General features: G+C 41.4%; 1 long non-coding RNA gene across 1 annotated transcript in view; it reads left to right on the top strand.

Moving 5' to 3' along the window:
• LOC144584401 (uncharacterized) overlaps positions 1 to 7,031 on the top strand; it is a 146,547-nt gene extending 139,516 nt beyond the window's left edge. Inside the window, exon 2 of the long non-coding RNA XR_013538625.1 lies at positions 1,226 to 7,031. This is a non-coding gene — a long non-coding RNA (uncharacterized LOC144584401). The remainder of the gene's footprint in view (positions 1 to 1,225) is intronic.
• The last annotated feature ends 3,594 nt before the right edge of the window (positions 7,032 to 10,625 follow it).

The following is a 10,625-nucleotide window of genomic DNA, read 5'->3' as shown; positions in this document are numbered from 1 at the left end:
TCATAAAGAAAGCCAAGGTCCTTGATATAGCTTATGGTCCCCCCCCCACTGTATGTGAGAACAATTTTTTCTTTCTACAGTAGATTTAAACCAAGGGTGAGGAGCATGTTGATCTCCATATATTGCCAAAGTATCTCTCACACCATTGCTTTCCATTGCACCATGCTGTCCAGAATTAAGAGGAGCCACATTCTGACAATCCTTCCTTCCTCCTTTTCCTCCTTCCTTCTATCTGATAATTGTTTCAATTAGTTAGTTAGTTAGGCATCCTTCAGTCTCGAAAGACTATGGTAACGTGCTCTGTATGGAGGACTTGGAACAGTGTCTAGTGTGGCTGAGGAGGCCAATTTGAGAGTGACCATCCTTTCCACACTGAAGACATATAAAATCTGTCCCCTGTCCAGCTCCCTGGTTTTGCTGCTTTTGTGACTTCCTCTTTGCCTCAGCCTGCTAGACAAGGGTCTCTTCAAATTGGGAGAGGCCATGATGCAACGCCTGCCTCCAGGCTGAATGCTCAGATGTCAGGGTTTCCCATCTGTTGAGGTCTATTCCTAAGGCCTTCAGATCTCGCTTGCAGATGTCCTTGTATCGCAGCTGTGGTTGATATATTTAAGACACTTATGTGTCAAAAACAGAACATGGCATGTAGTGATTATTATTATGTTTTACTTTCTCAAAACAAAAGAAATCCTACAGTCATGAATATTTCTGAATGAACTGGTGCTCGAAATTAATGCAACACAATCACCCTCTAATATGCAACGCGAGGGGCAGATTGTTTTGTCTCAGTGTCATTGTGAAGCATTTTTTTAAACTGTCACATAGAAACCCATAAAATAAATGGACTTTTGTCTGGACCTCTGTTCCTCCGTGTCACCAAATGAAAAGAAATATAATTCAGCCGAACTTTCTTTCATCTTTCTTCCTAGAGTTCTCCATTTAAAAAGCATCTTGTTATGTTCCCACTTTCCTCCAGAGTCAAAAGGGTCTCCAGCATTTTATTTGTGAGGCCTTGTGGGTGTCTTTTCAATGTAATAGAGTTAAAGTGCATTCAGAAGGTTAAAGCCAAGGGAGGGCAAAATGCAGGACAGAGGCAGGGAGGGAATGTCTTTGCAAAGAGAGAAATGTTGTGTGCTACTGAAGGAATCACCGGGACTCTTAATGTCATTCTAAACACCATTTTAAAACATCATTTTAAAATGCTCTGTTGGTCCTTTCTCTGCAGGGGTGCAATGAATGGACAACTAGTCGCGGAGAATAACGTTAAACAAGGAGAAATTTCATTTTATTGTGAAACGGTCAGGAGGGCAAAACACAAAAGGTGCAGGAATACAAGAATGCAGAACAATTTGTGTTAGACTAAAAGGTTAGCACCCATCCATCTATCTATTTTATATTTTTTATATTTATTTCCATTTTGTGCCACGGTGAAACTGCTTATCTTCTACCCACTTAGATGGGAGTGAGCCTCCTACAACTTTGGACCTTGTGGTCTAAAGAGTTTAAAAGGGTGTCAAAGCTTCTTTCCATTCACACTTTATTTTAATAACAGCCTTGTGAGAAACATTCAGGAGGCAGCTCTACAGAAAGTTAATTATAGTAATAAAGTGATTAATGAATAACAACAATCGAGAAACTTTTACCTTGTTCATCTCTCTGCTTCAGCACTTACGATCTTCCTTAATTTAGTACAAATGCAGAAACTATATTATTCTGGACATCTAAAATGTCTACTAATTGTAAATATTTTTGAAGGTTCACCAAAAAAACTGGGGTGGTGGCAATGGAAAGAAGCCGTTCCAACCCCATTTCTGGCCAGTCATTCAGTTCTGAGACAGAGTGATTGAGAATTGCCACATGGGTGAATTATCACAGCCTGTATGTACACCTTGTAAATGTGAAGGAGAATCAAAAGGTTATACACTTCTCTCGTGAATAATACTGGGTTCAGGGGTGTCAGACCTCCATGTAGTTCAAAATCTGTGTTTAACTCTTATCTCCCCAAAAATGTAGTGACAAAGCACAAACAGTTGATTCAAACACATACTCACACACCAGTTCTCTGTATTGGCTACTCTTCCATAGCATTGACAGTCCTTTCCATACAGTACCATGTGTAATGAGCCTTAAAGGTCCTTATGACCAGCTGATCTAGAAGCTGAATTAGAAAAATTAAGTTTGTGGGAATGTAGGGCACTTTGGTAACGTGCTTTGTATGGAGGACTTGGAACAGCATCTAGTGTGGCTGAGAAGGCCAATTCGAGAGTGACAATCCCTTTCACACTGAAGACAAATCCAATCTGTCCCCTGTCCAGCTCCCTGATTTTGCTGCTTTTGTGACTTCCTCTTTGTCTCAGCCTGATGGACAAGGGTCTCTTCAAATTGGGAGAGGCCGTGATGCAAAGCCTGCCTCCAGGCTGAATGCTCAGATGTCAGGGTTTCCCATCTGTTGAGGTCCATTCCTAAGGCCTTCAGATCCCACTTGCAGATGTCCTTGTATTGCAGCTGGGGTCTCCCTCTGCAGCTCTTTCCCTGCACTAATTCTCCATAAATGAGATCTTTTGGAATCCAACCATCAGACATTCTCAGGACATGCCCAAGCCAACGTAGACGTCACTGTTTCAGTAATGTATATATGCTAAAAATTCCAGCTTGTTCTAGGACTACTCTATTTGGAACTTTGTCCTGCCAGGTGATACCAAAAATCCGTAGGAGGCAAAACATGTATGTATGTATGTATGTATGTATGTATGTATGTATGTATGTATGTATGTATGTATGTATGTATGTATGTATGTATGTATGTATGTATGTATGTGCATTTACTGTAATATTTATTGATTGTTTGATTGATTTTGGGTTGATGGGGCTTGTTAGCCTTGGAAGGCAGCCCATCTAGGAGAAGGAAAACTCTTATTTCAAACCTCCACTGCCTTGTGGATATATCCATCGATGGAAAAATCCAGAGCCAGTGTCCTGGAGGCAGTTCGTGTCATTCTGGTAACTCCTGCAAAGTCGCTGGAACTAGGTGTATTAGCTCTTGCCTTTCTGTTGGACTATTTCAGTGACTGACATCTGAGTGTTCAGCTTGGAGGCAAGCAGTGCATCATGGTGTCTCCCATTTTGAAGAGTCACTTATTCAGCAGGCCATTCCTGAAACCAACAAAACTAGGGAGCTGGACAGGGGACAGATTGTATTTGTCTTCAGTGAGGAAGAGATTGTCACTCTCAAATTGGCCTTCTCAGCCATACTAGATGCTGTTCTAAGACCTCTATTCAGAACACGTTACCATAGTCTCTCGAGACTGAAGGTTGCCTACTGGTGGTATTGATTGATTGAAAACAATCTGTGTATACCCAAAACTGTGCTCTTCAGACCTGTGCAATTCAAGGGAGAACCACTGAATTGTGCGGGTCTGTACATGGAAAAGAAATCCAAAATGTGACCCCCTTTTAATGAAATTTTGTGTCTCTTCTGAAACAAAATGCACTAGACCAACAGACATTAAAGCAGGCAAGGGAGACATGCAAATGGTGGATTAAAATGTCACATATTGAATTTTTTTGTTTGTTTTTCACCGCTTCACAAATATAGGACAAAAAACACATTGGACATTCAATTCTAAGATAAATATAGGACTGAAAACACAGCTGTTTTAATTTTAGACCAATCACTGTGTTCAAGGTGTTTTGAAACACATATAAATAGCACAGCAATAACCTTTCATGCATCTGCAGAAGGGAATCTTGAAACAGCAGGAAAGAATATAAGAGCAGTTGCTCCTATTCTTCTCTAATATAATATTTGTGTGTGTGGTGTTTTGTTTTGTTTTGTTTTGTTTTGTTTTGCTTTGTTTTGTTTTGGAATGTTTACCATAGTAGGCCCAAGTATGTACAACACATGCAGACAACTTTCATTCAATATTTTCAGGGGCCAACCCCTCCCCATTCACTTCCATGTCTGTTGGCTAAGCACATGGAGAGGGACATAAGTATTGCAGAGTTCTGAATTTTTGGTTGAATTCCTCCAGCTGTGCAACAGGAATGCAGGACTTCACAGAGCAGAATAACTTCACGTTCCACAGGTTAGTCCACCCCTTTTCTCAGTCACTGGTACTTACAGTCTCAGTAACTCACTGAGACATTAGTATAAAAAAATAAAGTTTCATAGCATACAATTGAACAGATCAAATAGGAAGCTGACAAAAATGACTGCTTTCAGCAACAGACTTGAACAGACTCAAGAAGGGAAAAAAGAAAGAAAGCAAAGAGGTGGGTTTTTTTCTGAATTCAGAGGCAGAGAAGGAATGATTGGTCCCTCTCAGCCACACCTTATCCACACTGCATGCGAGGTTGCAAAAACTCCAACTGTGAGATCATATCTTCTGGTCTTATATTTGATTTTACACTCCTCAGAAAGTGTGAAACGGACTTTGCAGATCTATATTTATACCCATATTGGCTATTCTTTATAGGGATGTGAAAACATATTCCAAGATTTCTACTGTCTCAACCGAATATGACAACTTGTCAAGAGCTTTCGGAGAGTTCTCGTCTCCAGTGTGAAAGACCAAGAGCTCTCTCTCTCTTTTTAATCAAAGTTTCCATAACATGTGCAAAACATCTCAGTGCAAAAGAAGTATCTTGTCCTTTTATGAAGCAAAGCACAGACACATAGCAATTTCAAAAGAACTAACTGATGGATGGTGGGTGGTGGCATGGGAAGGAAACAATGCACTGGATGTTTCTAAATTTTAAAAGTCTATGCAATAAAGTAGTCATTTATCACAGTTTTATTCAATTGCTCGATGTGCACAAAAATCATTAATGCAAATTTAAGTGCCGTATTCTCATTGAGGGGGAAAAAGTGTTGCAGTTTCTCTTTATTGAATTCAAAAATGAAAAAGAGAAGGTCTTTCCTTCTCAATTCCATGAAACCCTTGTCTTTTCAGTGTTCCTGACTGCCCAATCTCTTATTGACTTTTGATGACAGTACATACCTGCTACAGGTAGGAAATCACTGTGGGGCTCACAATCCAATCGCTAGTGAAGTGGCCTGCATGTAAGAGTGGTCAGATGGGAGAAACACAATGGAGTGCATGTGACTGATGATCAGGGAGGTGTGAGGAAATGAGTGGGGAATGAGGACAACAGCATTGTTGATATGGATCAGTCAAAACCGTTAAGGTTCATTGGCTTAGTGAAACAGTTGCAAACATGCTGAGTGGTCTTCTAAAATTTATTCAGAGATAAACAAACATTCACCGGAGCAGGCAGAAAGGGTCATAAAAAGAAAGGGGAGGGTGACACAAGAGGAAAATGCTGCCAAACATGTCTTACAAATCTTTGTATCATATTATATCGTCACCATTCCCGACCACCATGTCATAAAGGGTCTTCTCCAGTCAGGGAATACTAGGTTTACCACAGGGTGCAGATACAAAATGGGACAGTTCACTATTGAGAAAAGCAGGAAAGGATTGTGGGTGTTATGATTAAGGTCTATCTGACAACTTTACAGTTCAGCATGTAGGCATGCTTGTTCCTTGTTGATTACATCTGTCAAAGTTTCCAACTGCCTTCATTAATGGAAAGGGGAATATCAGTTCTTGCAGATATCTTACAGTCTGCCTGTTAGTAAACCTACCAGCTACATCCTTAGCAAACCAACAGGCTTGCTTAAGCTAAAACAAGGGGAGTCTAAAACAAAAGTATTATTGAGGGAAAAGACTTATAGCCATAAAAAGTAGCATTTATTACAACTGTAGTGGTACACTTGGAAGTACAGACACTCATCCCAGCATTCTCTATAGCCCATCCACCAATCTGTTAAAAGAGTTAAAAACATAGTCTGCTGTATCCATCAAAATCAAGATGTGAGGAACAGGTCTTCTGTACAGCTAATGGGCCTGAGCTGTCTTTTCAAGATCAAAGAATCCTCAAATATTTTGCATTTGAACAGGGATAGCTTGCAGCAGTGTCCTGTTCAACAGGAAAATCAATTTCTTTCCCAGCTGCTATGAAAATTGCAGGTAAGCATCTTAGCCAGCACAGATTGTTATTTATTTATTTATTTATTTATTTATTTATTTATTTATTTATTTATCTATCTATCTATCTATCTATCTATCTATCTATCTATCTATCTATCTATCTATCTATCTATCTATCTATCTATCTATCTATCTATCTATCTATCTATCTATCTATCTATCTATCTATCTATCTATCTATTCTTTTTTGTGTGTGAGACAAGCAAATGGGCAAAATTCTCCAGGAATTCAGTATATGATTGTATATACCGAATACTGGAGACAGTGAGACTGCCTGATTGATCCATTTCTTTCAATAATCAGGATTCGTCCAGTTTCCTTGGATCCACGTAGCAGCTTTCTCCTAGTGCTGTGATCCTCAGCAGGTGCACAACAACGTCAACCTTCTCTGATGCTCGTAGTTGTGTTAATCAGCCCTGATATGCATTGCCTTATTTTCTGTTTGGCTAGAAGAAAGGAAAGCAGTGTTGATGCAAATAATTAGAAGGTTGGGCGAACGAGCAAGTATTTCTCTGTGCATCTTTTGTGTACCTCAGATAGTGTAACACCATCCTCAAGATTTAGCGGCAGTGATTTTTTTTTGCATAAATATATTGCAGGAACCACATTTTGCATGGCTGTTTTTCTGTACTGAAAACAAACTCCTGCGCTTGGAGATAAATTACAGTTATTACTCGCTCATCCAATAGAGAAATGTAGAATCACTCTGGAACTACTGTTTTCATTAGATTAGCTTGTACAAGCGCAGTCTGTTTGGTTGTGAAGATCTATGCCATTCCATCGCTGAAGGGGATGACTTTTTTCTCTCTCTTTCTCTTCTTGCTACTGTAAACATGCATTAAATGGTACCTTTGCGATACCATATAAAGATTTTTCACAAGGGGCGAAACAACCCCATTAATACAGATCCTGTAGCTTCCCTAGAAGGAATAGAAAGGAGATTAAAAATGGCTTAGCATTAAGAGCATTGGCATGTTTCAAGGGAAAGTTAAAAATAATGTCCTACTAGAACACTGGGTAATTCATGTATAAAATTTCCACACATCCCTAGGAATGGAAAAGAAATTTGCTGCACTCATATTTCCCTAAAAACATCCAATTTTCACATGTATCAAGTCTTGAAAGCAGACATATTGCATGTTGAACCAAGACAACCCAAGTATTTTTAAGGGTTGCAATACTTGTCAATAAATGATAAAGGTAAAGGTTCCCCTTGACAATTTTTGTCCAGTCGTGTTCGACTCTAGGGGGCGGTTCTCATCCCCGTTTCCAAGCCATAGAGCCAGCGTTTTGTCCGAAGACAATCTTCCGTGGTCACATGGCCAGTGCGACTTAGACACGGAACGCTGTTACCTTCCCACCGAGGTGGTCCCTATGTATCTACTTGCATTTGCATGCTTTCGAACCGCTAGGTTGGTGGGAGCTGGGACAAGCGACGGGAGCTCACTCCGTTGCGTCGATTCGATCTTACGACTGCTTGGTCTTCTGACCCTGCAGCACAGGCTTCTGCAGTTTAGCCCACAGCACCACCACGTCCCCTTAATAAATGATAATATGTAAGAAATTAAGAATGTCTTTGCAGAAGGTCACATTCTTTGCAGATACCCCTCTCATGTTCCTGGTTGGTTGAAGGACCAGCCGAATAGAGTCGTCTTCCGAACTGCCGAACTGAAGTCCAGACTAAATCTTGTGACCATGTTATGTTGATCTCTAGTTACCGATGAGGAATAAAAGCAGGAATGTTGGCAAGTCTTTGGAGCCAAGTCTCAAGTCTGAGTCCAAGTCGTTGGTATCAAGTCCAAAGTCCGAGTCCATGTTTAAAACCAGCTCTTTCCCCAGAAAAAAAAAATGGAGGAGTCAGTGGGTTTTGAATTACAATTCAAGTTTGAATCATTTTAAAAAACTGAAGTTGAGTCTGAGTCACCAGTGCGAATTAAGTCTGACCAGACAGCAAGTCCCACGACTCAAGTCCCCATCCTTGAAAAATAACCCTCACAAATGCTAGAGAAAAGCTGTCCATTCATTTTATGGTATTTGTATTGTGTTTGTTTTAGAGCTTATTCTTGAATGTGTCCCAAGCAGGCAATGGAATCTTGGTACGAAAAACTGATGCCCTTGACCTAATGAAACCTAATTACCTGCCATTTCATGAAACCCTCACATGTCGCGAACCAGCCTCCCTCTAGGGCAGTGGTCCCCAACTTTGGGCCTCCAGATGTTCTTGGACTTCAACTCCCAAAAATCCTGACCAGCAGAGGTGGTGGTGAAGGCTTCTGAGAGTTGTAGTCCAAAAACATCTGGAGGCCCATGGTTGGGGACCATTGCTCTAGGGAGTGCCGTTTGGTGGCTAGAGCGCATCCAGGTGTCTGAGTATTCCTTATCAGCTGAATGGAGTCCTATTCACCTCAGCCAGGGTGTAGCACAGACCCTTTCTTGCAAGTCTAGCCTAAAAGATTCACCCCTGCACTTAGTTACACTAAATAAGTACAGGCACTTGTAGTCTTCCAAAATCCACTAAAGCTCAGAAAGACAGGACTCTGATACTGTACTAGCAGTCTTGTGACCATGCAATCCCCCCTTGAGGGGAAGATATTGCTTCCCCAAGCAGTGATCAGGATGATGGCTACATATTCTTCCTTCCATTGCTAGCTGAAGATGCTTAATTTTGCACATTGGTGTATCTGCGTTTGTTATAGGAAGCTATAACAATATATTCCCTAAACTGATTGCTATTCTGTCATGGAAGGAAAATTAAAATAAAATGCAGTTGCATTAACACTGGAAGCTTATTCCAATGAATATCCAATAAATATGAAATAGCTATGATATTCTTCCTGTGATTTCATGCTAATATAAGGAGGATTAATACAGAGGGGGAAACTATTTGGTTATAATAAAGCTAAAGGAATTCAAATCATTCAACTACATGGAAGAGATAAACCTTTGAAAAGAATTGAAAAATGCAACCCTAAATATGATAATTGCACGCTGTGAATTATATCCCTCCCCCAAGACATTCTATATATGCACAGGCTTATTATAAGGATGAAAGAAAAGTCAACCACTTACTTTCAAATCACAGGAAAAATACAGAGAAAGATGAGGGAAGAAGTCTTAAGGTTGATACTTCCTCATGGAGGTTATGTCTATATCTGCAGGACTGCAAGGTAGGAGCGAAGTTATAGAAATCTCTATGTGGCAGGATAAGATGCACCAATTCAGACTGTGATCTGGGGGATAACCTTTTTCAATGTTTGCATTTTTTTTTGTGGTGGTGAGGATTTTTACAAGCAGAAAACTGGACAGAAGTCTGTCCCAGATATGCTACTTTTCCTCTAGCAGACAACTTGGTATTTTGACTGTTGTCTAATTTGGGGAACATGTTAATATATCTGAATCATCTACACCAGTGATTCCCAGCCTGGGGTATGCATACCCCTAGGGGCATGAACCCTGGCTAGTATGCTTGTGCCAGTTGGCCTACGGGCACTTGTACTCCAGATGCTCCAAGGCCAAATGCCTACTTGTGTTGTGCCCGGTGTAGCAGTTATCTCATCTGGAACTGCCATGTCTACCTGTGCTGAGACTGTATCTCTGCCTCTTGAAACACTGCCTTTCTCCTGCTGCATGTGCGTGTTTGTTGCAGCCACCTGCAACCCCTCAACATGCTGCACTGGTGCTGGGGGTTCCATGCATCACCTCACAGGTGTGTCCACTGCAGAAGATGGGTCAGAAGGACCTGGATGCTCAGCTTCTAAAACAGCAATGGGAGAGAGAATAAGATCCCCTATCTCTTAAGTTCTGCCAGCCTGTGTGCTTTGGACTCCCTATATGATCTACACAACTCGGATGAACCTATAGCTGCCCTCACTTGCACCCTTTTCCTCTCTAAGGCACCGAGCTTTTCCCATATGGCCAGTCCTCCTCATCTGATGATGAAATTATTAGGGCGAGCTTGTGTAGGTGCCTTGCCTTTTTGCAGGCTGCTTCCCTTTATTGCCCCCCCCGACCCTTCTTGGGTGGCATAGTGCCAGAGTTGCTACAGCACAGTAGTTCCTGGCCAATGATCTGCCTCCTCACACTTTCTTCAATTTCTCACACTTCCCCCTTCAATTTTAATTGAATTATTTTTCAAAATTATTTTAAGGGAAGGGTGGGGGTGGGAGAGGTCAGAGACTCCCTTATGCCAATTGTACCCCCTTCTTACCCCTCCCCCCAGGCCCATCAGCCCCTCCAACTCTCTGTACCAATGCCCTATGGCCTTGCATGTAAATTAATTTAATTTAATTTAATTTTTTTTATTTTTACCGAGTCCTGGCAATGCTGCCAAGGCACAGATAATCCTAAAATCCCCAAATTCCAGCAGGGATCCTCCCCACCTGCTCCAGCCACATGGTGAAAGTGAAATGGCTTGGCTCCGAGGCAGCGCGACTCCTCTTCGCCTTGCAAGCAGGGAAGAGGACAGAGTAGGCATGGGCAGCCTTCTTAAATGCTTGCCTTTAGCCCTGCCTGCCTGATGTCCTCTCCCTGCTGACATCTCTACTGGATGAGCAGGCAAAGAAGCCCCACCCC

This window comes from Pogona vitticeps, chromosome 10, assembly GCF_051106095.1.
Source record: "Pogona vitticeps strain Pit_001003342236 chromosome 10, PviZW2.1, whole genome shotgun sequence".
Lineage (NCBI taxonomy): Eukaryota > Metazoa > Chordata > Lepidosauria > Squamata > Agamidae > Pogona > Pogona vitticeps.
The sequence above is the reverse complement of the archived record's forward strand: the minus strand, read 5'-3'. Positions and strand labels throughout refer to the sequence as shown.